Raw genomic sequence first — 12,545 nt, forward strand, 5'->3', positions numbered from 1 at the left:
CTGCATGTACAGGGTGTCACAAAATAAAATTTACACGGTCTTTCTTACCGCAAAATAAACTAGGCATCGCCGAACGCTCATTCTCCGCCCAAAGGCAGCTCTAGAGGTCACAACCAGATGCCAAAGTTTCAGCCCGATCCGATAACTTAATCAAAAGTTATAAGTGATTTTCTGAACATTTTGATGGGAAAATGGCGGCCGACGGAGGTTTTCAAACACATGGGGCTCTATGGCACCAGAAAACCGAAAACAGTCAAAAATGTGCTCCATTTTCCCATTGAACTTTTCAGAAAATCACATAACTTTTGAATAAGTTATTGGATCGGGCTAAAACTTTGGCATCTGGTTGTGACCTCTAGCTCTACCTTTGAGCGGCGAATGAGCGTTCGGCGATGCCTAGTTTATTTTGCGGTAAAAAAGACCGTGTAAATTTTCTTTTGTGACACCCTGTATATGTCCACATTCCTGATAAATTCTCTGCGTGAATCGTTCGTTGTCTTTCTCGTATGTTTTCGTTTATTATGAGAAATAGTATTCCAGAAACACTTTATTGAAGTTAGACTTTGGTCTCTTTAAATATTTGACCCTCATTGAGCTTGACTTGATTATTCAGTGTGCCAATCGTCATATGTAATATGGATTCCCCTTTCTTTGTTTTTCACCGAACATTTCCTGTGTTTAAATGTGTTATGTTGTCATTCTGTGCGTACCACTATTTTTTAATGTACGCTCCCAAATGAGGACGTATAAGGAGATATGAAGAAATCAATAAATAAAAATGAACATTTAACATATCCCACTTTTCTCCTGAGTACCGTTCGGTCTCTTAATTTTCTTTCAGATGAGAAAGCCTTTTCGATTGAATAACTGGCTATGCATTTTATCACGTTGCCGACAATTTATAGTTTAGAACTTAATCGTCAAGCACGTGTTGTATTGCGTAAAAGGAAGTACAGCTTTCGCAAATAAATGCAAATCAAACTTATTCAATTCCGTCCGTGATTGTCAGCAAGAACATTTGTCAAACCGGTCAAACGCTGCTTACGATACTCGTGCTTGCCGCGCGTGTGGAAGCGGGGGGAAAAGAAAATGCAACTGGCGCACCTGTGCGTGTTTCTGTCCTTTGACACGAGGTGGCGCAACGTGCACGGCGTTGCCGACATAGCCGCGTTCAAATGACATATCTATTGAAATATCCATTCTGGTACAAGTGACGCTTCTTCGGAAACGTTAAGCTTCGGTCACGCTGCTGATATAGCATCGTAGAAAAGAGAGTCAGATTGGTCATACGAAAACTGTTTCCTGCAGACATCTTCGAAGCCCACATATGTGTGAAGTAAACACGCTTCGATGATGCATAAAACGTGTCTCCAGATAACTGCGTCATGTCTGTAGCAAACACTGTGTCTTTAGTACGAACCTGGCGAGGTTCGTGTTCTACCACGTTCGACTTTTTCCAACTTTAACCGCAAAGTTCGCCGAAAAATTCGACAGAAGTTCAACGATTGTGCGCATGCGCGGAAATAAAAAAGGCGACCGCCATCTAGCGGAGGAGAGGCGCTGTATTTATGGGGTGTTTTGTTTCATATTAACAAACTAATTTACCGCTGATGGTTGGGCAAATAGGCTCTGAATTTTAGAATACATGGTAGCGGAAAACCGACGAAACTGGCAACTGGCGCAGTTCTCCCTTTGTGCATAGTTGTCAAGCCGTGACTGGGGATAGGGGCAAGGGGCCAAAACACGGAACGACACAAAAAAAGTCTCAAACGCAGCTACAAACGCAAAACGTGTTGTGCTTTCGTCCCTTGTCCCTATCCCCAGTCCCGGGTTTACAACTATGCTCAAATTACACCAACAGCCTGCACTCTCACCATTGCTTCTCCCTTTGTCCTTGTCTTCGAGCGCTACCCTGTATTATAAAATAAATCAATCATGAAACGAACATGTATTATTGTTTTACAATGTGTAACAACAATTTCTACAAAAAAAAGTGAAAGCCGTTTACAACTCCCTGTAACACCGAATTAGAGCGCAGCTCTTGAGGAGGAGGAGGGAAGGGTACTGGGGGGGGGGGGGGGGTGAAGTGACCTGGGGGGGGTCACGTGACCTTGGGGGGTCGCGTGACCTTGGGGTGACCTTGGTTACGCCGACGCCGCTCAAGCCGGGAACGGGCCCCTAAGAGCTGCGCTCTAAAACAAAATACCATTTGGGAAGCGGTCGGGCAACACTGATCAAAGGTCGAGCTTTCACGACTTCTGTCCAAAGTGCGAAGGTCCACCGAACCGGTCGAAACTCGAGGTTCGATGAAGGTTTTCGCGAGATCCTCGGCAGTAGTGGCGGATAAGTTGCGTACGTACTACACTCCGTTTAACCTTACGTCCGGACGCAGCGAACGCTACGATCTATCCAAGCCAATCCCATTCCGTGGACGTGGCCTTTGATACGCTCTCCTCGCGTCGCTGTGCCCCCCCCCCCCCCCCCCCCCTCTCCAAGGTCACGTGACGCTCACTGGGATTGAACTGGATTGGCTCCGATGGCTCGTAGCATCCGCTGCGCTCGGACGTAAAGTGAAATGGAGCATAAAACGCGCTATCTGAGCGATCGAATGCACCGCGGCCGCAGATATAGTATACTATCAAACGCGCCAAGATTGTAGATTGACGTGCGCGTGTACGATATCGCCACGCAGTATGTCTAAAGCGTGTCAAGTATCTCGGCGTGCTTCTTTTTATCAACACTGTACAACGTCCGTCCAGAACTTATGAGCCAGAGTCACCCTGCTCGTATACGTCGGACATACTACAAAGGGCAGGGTGTTGGCTGCAAATATGGTAGCAGCCCTTGGCAGGTTTTTGTGCCGACACGCTTCGAGCGTTGTTCGAAGCTTCATACATACGCATGCTCTTCGAAACATGTCTAATGACAGTTATTGTATGACCAATGTGACCGTCATACAGGGAAGAAACACGCCTCAGACAGTAGGGAGTTTTAGGGAACCGTTTTTGCATGTCCGATACGGTACGATGGGCACTTCCGGTTTACGAACTGTTTGTATGAGAGTCTTTTGTGGTTGCGCATGCGCAGTTCGTACCGGAGGGCCCATCGTACTGTATCAGACGTGTAAAGACAGTTTGCTAAAACTTCCTACTGTCTGCAAACTGTCTTTTGTCGTCGACACGATTTGTCATCGGCCACTTTGGTTTCCAGTTCTCGGATATATATATAATAGGATGGTGTTGCCTGAGAAATTACCCAGGCACCGCCCCTTCCCCTGCCAGATCTAGGACATTCCTTAGAGTTCGAAAACTCATAGACAAACGATTTCCGCACAGTCTGCAGACAGAAACGCTTCAGATCTACCTAGATGAAGGTACTGTTCCAAAAGGTTTTAAGATGCCGATTTTGCCTTCTCAGAGCACTTTTAGCGATAAGTTGCCCGTCCGCACTCTGCCATGATTTGATGAAGAGCGGTCCCCGCTCGGAACGTCGTTCAATAAACTTATGAGTACATCTTAGGCAATACCTTTCTGAGACACACACACACACACACAGATATATATATATATATATATATATATATATATATATATATATATATATATGCCTAACTAACTCCTTAACAGAGTTAGTTAGGTGTTTGTTGTTGTAATCAAAGTGAGTATATACTTAAATCTGCTATTTGCGTGACACTTGACCTCATACGTGGCAAAACGGATTTTCATTTTCCTAGACTAAAAGAAAAAAACTGTCTTTATTCTTGCAGATACGTTAGCTAAGAATATGCATCAGTTAAAAGGAAACTGAAGGAAAAAAATATTTTCTAATTTTTTTTCTTCTATACGTAACTTTACACGTGCGCATCAGCAGCGCAGATATTGCGATTTCGGCAAATGGGAAATTGCCAAATTTACAATGGACTATACCTAGACAAAAATTTATAATCGAGGCCGGATATACAACAGAGAATAGTTAAAATTCATGGGACCACTAAGCACATATAACTTTCAGGCGAAGAATTAAGAGGCGAGATTAATCATTCCATATAGCCCCGATGTTCTTAGCGTCTTTTGGGGGGGGCTCAACATCGGGTTGCCCTGAGTCGGAGGAGCTAGATTCACTGCTTTATTGTACAGTTGTACCGTTAGGACCCGTGTAATCTTCATCACCGTCTGGCAAATCCTCGATATTAGACGACTGAGCTTTCATCCAGAATTTCACCCAGAGTTAGATAATGAACACAGGTCCGTTTTCCCGCTGAAATATAGACGCCAACGCCAGCACAGTTGGAATTCTTCTACAAACAGTTTTTCCAGGAAGTGGGAAAAAATGCAGTTTTTTTGATTGCACAAAATATCGTACAAAACGAATGAACAGAGGCCTGGCGCACAGCCGGCTGTACATTGAAACATCAACATGTCTTGAAAGACTTCTATCCGATTAAGCACTTGAAAGCTGTGTCGACTGCACATGGGGCTAGACATTTTACTTAACTCTGTGCGACACGAATTAGAACGTCGAATCAAAAATAGAAGTAGTGATAAAAAATGTTTTCGCAGGACGTGCCTTTTTTTATAGTGAAGCTCCTGAGCATCAGTTTTCCGTTTTTTTTTTTTTTTTTCCTCCTACCGACGGACAGTTTGCGCCATCTCTTGGGCGGAGCTAAAAGCTCAAGTGTACAGTTGGTTGAACACGTGGTCTTAGCCCTCGTTAAAGGAGCGCGATTTTTAAAAAAACAATAACCCTAGCTGCGTACAGCCGACTCTTCAAGAGGTCTCAGGAGGTTATATAAAACAGCCTAACAAAAAAGTTGTTTAGGTTAGGGTAACGTTAGGTTTGGCTAATGCGCTCGCTCGCTCCAGGCCTCCAGACTCGACGAATATTTTTCTTGAGACTGTCTCAGATGAGATGAACCGATCTAGTTTCGTGCAAGCCGGTGCTTCTCTAACTTGAGCGTATGTCTCCAACTCTATAATCACTGACAAGCCGGGCGTGGCGAGTCCAGAGCGTGCCATTAACACTCCCCAACCATTGAGAGTAAGTCATTATAGCTAATAAGAATGCGGAAGAAAGAATCACGAAGCAGAAAGCGTGAACATAACGAGCGATGCCCTGCGTTTCTTGAACTGTCGGTGACCGTCGTGTGGAAATGCCCCGTTTGCAGAACTTTATACGTCAAAACGAACGAGACGAAACACAGAGCTTCCGATTTGTCGTTTATTCTCAAAGTGAAGAGTCGTTTTGGTCTGAGGTGGGCACACGGTAGGCGAGGGGGGAGGGGGCACTGCCCAAGCAGCTTCAGCCATTGGCCAATGCTTGGTCTCTTCTGAGCGCCTGCATTGCCAAGCGCCAGGCGCTGACTAATGGCTGCGGTATTGCTTCGAGCGCAGCAGCCCCGTTCCTGAGTCTCGAGACGTCACGATCGTGCAGGCCGGGCGTGAAGGAGCTGGCCATACTCCGTTTCAGTGTAAGCCCGACCGCTGCCGACGCTGTCTACAATAGAATAAAGCCAACCAAGCAGCGCGAAAAGTGCATCGTCACGGCGTTCGTCGTCTTTGTGCGTCGTTTGCTATCACCTTGTAAACCACTCGTGCACTGAATGCGCCACGAGCCTGCGCTTTTTTGTGTGTGTGCTTGAACGGTTTAGACGGTGGTAGGAAACCCACGGAGACAACGAGCTTTGTAAGGATACACTTTTGACACCACGTGACTGACCCCATCGGATCGTAGCTTCGGTTACGGTTGGACTTAAAATCAAACGGAGTATAGTTGGATGACGCTGCGACGCGAGTTCTTGTGGCCGCGAGCCCCACATGGTGAACATTCAGCCAACTCTGCGAGCAGACATAACATGGCAAGGTCAATGACACGATGGCTCGTTGTCGCAAACGAACAACAAAACGAATGATGCTAAAGTTGAGGCTTGGGCGAGTTGGTACATACTTCGGAAATTAAAAACAGCGCGGAAAGACGAGGACCAGACAAAGAAGTGACACGGACGCAGCGCTACGTCCGTGTCACTTCTTTGTCTGGTCCTCGTCTTTCCGCGCTGTTTTTAATTTCCGAAGAACAACAAAACTTGTATATTCACGTTCAGTGCCGCTGGAACGTTACAGTGTCGCCAACGAGCCCTTTTTCTGGTTTCCGCGGGCAGAGGTGGTTGCATGCTTTCCCAGTGAGAGTCGCCTGTTACACTCTAAAACAAACCTGCGTGTTTGTTTTTTTGTTTTCCTTTACTTCAGAGCAGGTCCATTTGCTGCCACCTGCGGAATGCGTCCGGCTAATGTCGAGATCCAAAAGAATGCTTGGCTCGCAGACGTAATCTGTGTAGGGAAAATGAGCTCGATATTTCGCTTTCTCACTGTCTTTGCGTAGCTCGCGTTCACGGGTGAAATATTATTCTTATACCTCCTCATTTGCTAGACAATTTTCTATTGCAACGATTGGCCCACTACGCGCTCTGCATGTTAAGTAAGCGCGTAGGCATTTTTTAGAGTGGAATAATATTATAGGACCCATCACTGGGGTACGCGGTCAGTCCTGCCTTACATTTTCCCTCGTGACGTCGCGACATTCGGAACTCGGGATTTGTGTTCTGCGATGTGGTGGTTACGGTGTCTGGCGCTATCGCCAAGAGCTCCAGGCGGTGGGTCCTCGAACTGGAGGGGGACTGGCTTGGAAGCTGAACCCGGACTGCTGGTGTCTCAAGCCCGCATGACCCGTCTTTTGAATGATGATAACTGGGATGACAGCTCCGCCACCCTGTGTGTCTTTGGCTAGAGCACCATAGCCATGCTGCTGCTGCTGCTGCTGTTGCTGCTGCTGCTGCTGCTGTTGCTGCTGCTGCTGCTGCTGCTGTAGTTGCTGCTGGTGTTGCTGATGCTGTTGTTGCTGCTGCACTTGTCCAACGGAGCTATAGGCCTGCTTCATATAAGCCTGTCCGACAGTACCTTGCGTCTGCACTGACTGAAGCGGTTGCGTCTGATACCCGCCACTCTGCTGGCTTTTCATGTGGCTGTGATGGTCTTTCTGGATGATGATGATGGGGATGGTGGCATGGCCGCTTGTACTGCTGCGGCTGTAAGGCTTGTTAAGCGCTGGAGCCTTGCCGTTGAAGCTGTTGGAGTAAGACACCGATTTGGGGGCTTCTTGCTGTGAATTCTGCTGAACGGGACCCTGGAAGCTCGAGTGACCTTGTTCTTTACTGAGAGCCTGTTCCCCAGTGAGCTTGCTCAAGCTGGAAGCCTTTATGCTTGTAGACACCACTGGTACGTAGACCACTTTGACGCTTGCAGGTTGAATGGACACGTGTGGTTCCGCACCGAATCCACCGTGGTGGCCCTGATTCATGCCTAATGGCTGTGCGCGCGTCTCCTGAAAATTGCTGTGTCCTTGGAAGTTTCCCTGTCCCTGAAAATGTCCGTGTCCTTGATGGTTACCTTGGCCCTGGAAGTTTCCTTGACCTTGGTAGCTGCCTTGCGCTTGGAAGTTACCTGGCCCCTGGTAGCTTCCCTGTCCCTGGAAGTTACCAGGTCCTTGAAACTGGCCAGACGCAGGGAAGGGTCCCGATGCCTGGAAGGGACCCGAAACCTGGAAGGTTCCCTGACCCTGAAATGGGTTTTGGAAGCCTGTGTTTTCTTGGAAACCACCGTGCGATGGACCAGGTCCACTTATCACAAGCTGATTTCCATGATTTCGCTCTTGATTCGACGTCAGGAATCCCTGGGAGCTACGCTGCACCAGAAGTCCGAGCAATAGGAGTGTCACCTGGGCAGTCTGCAACGATAAACAGAGTAGGATGGCAATGAACCGTAATGTCATCGAAAAAGAGGCAGCTGTGGTCTTACATGAACCTGAGCAACGAAGAGATGTAACTAGCGAACATCAAGGTCGCTCGACTAATCCGAGGTGAAAGATGGGTGAAAACGTTTTCATTTCTTTTGACTACAACTTTCCCAAACAATGAATCTTACATAAAACTATATCAACATTAGGTACTTTAGAGAATGTTCCACGAGGTTATGTGCTGCATGTCTTACCCGTAGAAAGAACCATTATCTTAGGTTCTTAAGAAATATAATTGACTGAATCCTTCTGTCACTCAGAAAAACTCTAGTTCAGAGCTTGTTCTGCTTGCTCGTTTTTATAATCCCTGGACGATGAGAACTGCAGGGAGGAATTTCAGTTGTCCCACCTCCAGTGTGAGCTTCCCACCCTCCATGACACTTCGGCGTCTCGTGAGCTTGGAGCACGCACGCGCGGCCAAAGCACGGCGGAAGGCAACGCGCGCGTGCTGGAGTCCCGACTTTTAAAAGGGACGCCCCGCCGTTCTGGCTTGCATCGGCGTCACATCCGCGGCCATTGTGGTGGTAGCCTTGCTGCTATGGCGTGTACCTTCTGCAGCATACACTTCGCACCATCAAATTTGGTTTTCTCTGCAAGGACCAGAAGGAATGACCACCGGCACGAATTGATGACGCTACGTGCAAGCCCACGTATAATGTGTTCGCTTCGCGCACAATGCAATATTAGGCCGATTCGCAGACGTTCACGCTTAAGTGGATCGCACATACACTCGGCTTTCCTCTCGGCCTACACACTGAGGTTTTTTGGGTTTGCGGGACCTTTTGAAGCACGCCAACTACCTTCCTGCACCATTCCGCTCAAGCGACAATCGCGATTCGCTTTCACTGCTGCGGCTGCCTCCTCCTCGGAATTCCCACCGCCACCAAGCACACACACACACACCGTCGCCTGGAACATCCTGTTCCCGGTCGCATCTTCTTCTCACTTCCCTGTAATGGTACCGGCGACTCTTTCCGGCCCCGTCTCTCTAATCATCGCACTCGAAGCCAGCGAAACCGAGTCGCCGTGAAGCCGTCCCGTCGCACCTGTTTGCCGTGCACGGGAATAAACCCAGCATGTGTGTGTGTGTGTGTTCGCTCGCGCGCCGTAGCCCCTGGAGACTTCCGTGCTCCAGAAGGGCTGCCTCTGCAGACGCCGGTCGCCCGCTGCGGCGCTTCCCGTTTCCTCAGCGCGAATGCGCGGCGGCGGCGGCGAAGAGGACACACCGCGCCGATGATCTCTCACGGCCAGGGTGCGTGTTTGCAGCGGCGCGAGCGTACCAGCGTCGCTAGACAATAGGCAGGCCGACGGACCCCGAAATAGCGCGGTGGCCCGCGCTCATCGCGGCCAACGGCGCGACGTCGACCCCTGCTCCTCGTAGATATACACTTCGCTCCTCCGCGAGTGGTCCTTCTTGCTTTCCCTTCATCGGAGATGGGACGTCCTCTACAAAAGCACGTGCGCGCGCTCTCCCCGACTTTTATTTTTCCGCCTTTGGTCGAGAACTTCCGAGAAATGCGCGTTCCTCGTTGGCGTCCTGCCGCCTTCGCCCGTCGGCGTCGCTATCTTTCGAAAAACCCGGCATTGCTGCTCTCTATTCTAACTTTGGCAGTGTTAAAAAAAAAAAAAAAAGTGGGTTTATATACGGTGCGAAGAATAGACGCTATCCTCACTTCTTTTTTCTTTCCCTATAGATATAGACTCCGCACATGGGGTAGCTTCTCTTTGAAGAGGAAGCCCCTCCGTGTTTAAACAGCGATGGTTAATACGGCGGCTGTCTGTTTAGATACAGTGTCCTGGGACCTAAGATGCCCGATGTGCCGTCGCTGGGTCGTTCAAATACGAATGTGTCTGCCAATATTGAGTACTATTTGAACCGCCCAAAGCTACTTTGGCATAGCGAAGACTGCTGCATCGGCTGTTTGGGATACGTTTCCATCAGAGGAAGTCAAACGTTAAGAAGTCTACGACTACGCAACGCTCGATCAGTTTTACGAGCATTCCAGCTACTCAAATCAACCAAGAGGTTGACTTGAGTACCATAATGAGTGAATGTCCTTGTTTGTATGTGCACTCTTGTGCCTTCGCAGTAACGAAGGCTCGAAGTGTGCGATTCTAATGACAGATGTGTGTGAATCGGCTGATCTCTCCTCTCATTGCGTGAAGTTTGAAGTTATTCGATTCAGCAGTGGGGGCCGAGTATGAAACAAAACGTGAATTCGACAGAATCTCACGAAGCAGCACGTTCCCACTCTTGGGCAAATAATTCGTGTCATTTACAAACCAAAAGCTACTAACTGCCTGTCACATATAAGTTCTTAGTAACCACAAATAGTAACGGTTGTGCTAATAACGGCTAGCTCAAGAAGCTAGTAACTCATACAAACCTCGTCAGTGGAACCCAGAATCAAACACCACCGCCACCCGATTAAACGTGTCGAGACGTCTTCTCTAGAACCATAGAAAGGAGAGCGCGTCCTGTCGGAAATCCGCCACATTTATGTGTCATTACCCGGCGTGAAGAACAGGAAAAAGAGTGCGGGAGTGTTTGCACAGAACGCTGTATATAATCGCTTTTGAAATCGTGGTTTAACTGATGGAGGGGCTGTCGAATAACGTTCTTATACTAGTTAGTTGTAGGTCTGTGTATATACCAATTAGTAGCAGCTTGTAACAACTCATTTTCAAGCTTTATTAGTTGGACACATTTTCAGAAACGACTGATTATTCGAAATTTTCCACACAACTTTTTTCTTATTATCTCTATTACGAATAATTCCGAATGGAACCCTGACTCGTTGATGCCGGAAGTGGTTCCAGCAATCCCAAAATGCCTTCAGACTGAAGAGCGCACATCATGACAAAAAAGCACATCAACCCTTGATAACTTCTTCATGTTAATCGAGCACATTTTCATTTTCATGTCTACCACGCACGTCTCCAGGATTTTGTTTCGAGGGGGAGGGGGGGGGGGGGGGGGGGGGGGGCCTGCCTATGGCAAAATGCTGTATGAGGGGCTGGGGGGAGAGGAGACCCCGGCAAAATGAAAGATTTCGGGGGGGGGGGGGGGGGGGGGAAGGAGGCATTCCCCATGCCCCCCCCCATGGCTATACGTGCCTGATGTCCACATGTTGGGCTAGTACACTTTCCGTCCCTTCATTTCAATGTGTCTCGACCTCGCAAAGACGTGATCGCTTTTCAGACCTGCAAGAAGGTTCGTGCAGCAGGCAAGAATGTAATGCGAAGAAAAAGAAAAATGTAGGCCTTTGATCTGACCGTTCAAGGAAGCGGGATCTAAGGGCGTTCAACCGTTTTAGAAAACTAAGAAAGCCTTGGCATCGGCATGCTCTTTGAGCGCCGCCGTCGGCCACGATGAGACGGCAATAGGTTACTTGTGCTTTTATATGCTATAAATGCTACCGACGAAGGTAACTTGGTGTATGAATATCTTAAAACGCGGTTACATTCTTTCCCGAAACAGGTATAAATTTGCATATAGTTCACCACCATGCGTGCGTCTAACAGCGTTTCAGATATTGATGATCAATTTTCTTATCGTTGGAAATCTTATAAGACAAATTTTGTGTTTCCCGCCTGGCATAATTCTTACTTTCGCAGCACAAATCGACAAGCATACGGACATAGAAAGGAACAACGTTCGAAGTAAATCAAATTGGCGGTGTAAATCATAGCAATTCTAGAAAGGACGGGTGCAGTTTAACTGCTCCAATATAAGGAACTAGAAGTTCGAAGAACGTTCGCAAGAACATATTTGTAGCTCATTACTTAATAAAAGTATTAAATACGATTAATTCAACAATATTAACTATAATTTGACTATACATGTTCGGCGTAAGTAAGACTGTGCAAAGTTGTTTTGGAATGCACACTGCCCAAACTTCCTCTGAGAGTACTGCGAGTGTAGTGCCACCGCCAATCCCCAGAAAAAGGTATTGAAGATACTATTCAGTGAAGACACGCCATTGGCCATGTTCTCGAATAACACATTGTAATTGGATTTCCTGCGGTGCACTTCAAAGCACTGCACTCGATGAAATTCTTGAGAGTGTACGAACGAAAATGCCAACACGCTCAAACTCAACGCCCACAACATCATTTCACTTAGCTGCGCAATGGCATTGTGCCAAACTGCATCTACAAGGAAACCGAGTATGACAGTATAACGGTTCATTGACACTGATCTCTGAGTAAATTCTAGGTTCAGTAGCTGGACGTCTTCCGCTACTTTAGTTCTCTCTTTGCACTATCAAGCGGAGAAGGGGAAGCATAAGTTCAACAGAGGCAAATCCCATCAAAGGCGCGGCCGATAAAGATAACCCTGCCCACAACGAGCGAAGTTATAATGTGCGAATTCCAACACGTCTATCGCAATGAGCAAACGCATTTCAGATAAACCATAGACACTAGCCTCAGAATCTATCACTGCATCTTTTCCTTTGGCTGAGTTTGTCCCCGCTCTTTGCGAGGCAGAAGCCTTCGGATTTACGAAGGAATGAAATAACGATAACTAGACTCACTATAATCACCGACAACTTAAGAAACGTAGGGCGTGGTGACTCCCGAGCAACCATTATCGCTTCGCAGCCAGCCAATCAGAATGCAGAATTAGCCTGTAAGAACGAAGAGCTAATGACGAAGCAAAAAGCGTTCATTAGCATAATAAGTCACGCCCACCGTTT

The sequence above is a fragment of the Ixodes scapularis genome, unplaced genomic scaffold (assembly GCF_016920785.2).
Source record: "Ixodes scapularis isolate PalLabHiFi unplaced genomic scaffold, ASM1692078v2 PGA_scaffold13__105_contigs__length_92229423, whole genome shotgun sequence".
NCBI classification, from domain to species: domain Eukaryota; kingdom Metazoa; phylum Arthropoda; class Arachnida; order Ixodida; family Ixodidae; genus Ixodes; species Ixodes scapularis.